This window comes from Lolium perenne, chromosome 3 (assembly GCF_019359855.2).
Source record: "Lolium perenne isolate Kyuss_39 chromosome 3, Kyuss_2.0, whole genome shotgun sequence".
Classification (NCBI taxonomy): Eukaryota; Viridiplantae; Streptophyta; class Magnoliopsida; order Poales; family Poaceae; genus Lolium; species Lolium perenne.
This window is the reverse complement of record NC_067246.2, coordinates 273,220,038-273,221,395: the sequence shown is the minus strand read 5'-3', so window position 1 is coordinate 273,221,395 and position 1,358 is coordinate 273,220,038. Positions and strand designations below refer to the sequence as shown.

General features: G+C 41.0%; 1 non-coding gene across 1 annotated transcript; it reads right to left on the bottom strand.

The window, feature by feature from the left end:
- Nucleotides 1-550: 550 nt before the first annotated feature.
- On the bottom strand, nucleotides 551-623 carry TRNAR-CCG (transfer RNA arginine (anticodon CCG)). Its single transcript has one exon. It is a non-coding gene; the product is annotated as a tRNA-Arg (tRNA).
- Nucleotides 624-1,358: the final 735 nt, after the last annotated feature.

Sequence of the window (1,358 nt, the reverse complement as noted above, 5' to 3'; positions counted from 1 at the left end):
AGTACTATCTAAACCAGGAAGTTAGATTCGGCGATCCCCGTCCCCTTTCAGGGGACATTCCGATTTCCCTAGTATCATCATTTTTGCCATGCGAATTCAGATTGCGATTAAGGAACTCTTGAAACCAATTCAATCTCTTTACAAAAACATACACAACATACAGCGAAGTTGCAGCCGTATCAAAATAACTACAGCTCTATAAACAACCACCTTATGTCCACATGTTCTGGATAATTATGGGTTCATTGACAACCAAGTCTTCCATGTGATTGAATGGTGACATTTGTTCCACACAATAATTTACACCAACAGTTACCAGATAGGCCTTTGGGGTTAAAAAATTCCTGATAATGCACTAGTACAGGTGAAATTCTGCACTCCATGACAACCGCCCTGTAAGGCAGCTGGGGACCTGAGGTCATGGGACCAATCTTGTTCACAAGAACCCTGATACCTTGTGTGCAATTGCAGTAAGCCACTGTCTGCTGAAAAACACAAGAAACAAAAAACAGGAGCCACACAAATTTCCTCTAAAAAACACAAGGAAAATTGATCATAGTGGGAGTCGAACCCACGACCTATAGATTCGGAATCTAACGCGATATCCACTTCGCTATATGACCATTCTTGACTTCCTTGCAGAATTTTGGTACATAAGGCATCCACATCCATCCATGTCCTATCTTCAAAGAAGCACAAGGGACACCAGACAAGGTTAAGGCCCACACCACACATGCCTACCATTAGTAACATCCAAAACTGAAACAAAATGGCTTGATATATATAACCACAGTACAGTGAAGTTAACTGTATACTACATTAGTAGTAGTTACATCAGAATCGATGTCAATTCATCAACAGGGATCAAAACACACTCATAGAGGTTTAAGATTTTATAGAATGATAACTGCATCATGGGTTCATGGCAGAGTTCTGAAAATTGCAGCACATACAGAGGTGATCTATATCAACTCCAAAACAATTGCTTCGCTAATTGCTAACACTAATGTACTGTGCACATGATTTTGATTTTGTATCTAACGGAGCATACAAATGGTACATTACAAACAAGCAGAGGAAATTCAAGGCACAAGAACAGCAAGAACCAACAAGTTAGGTGTGTGTCCACCATAATACACACAAACATTGTCGCACTGATCACTCAATGCATGCAGCTATCAGTTCAATCCTGACTCTGTGGTTGTGGCAGTTTAGGGAGAACTAGCGAACCGTCAGAAAGGAGCAATCGGAGGTACCAAACAGGTCATGTTTGTCTCCCTAAATTTGACTTTTCATTCAGAAATGCCCCGTGGTTCCATAAGTTCCAACCCTATTCTGGAGAGGACGAACTAGGAGAG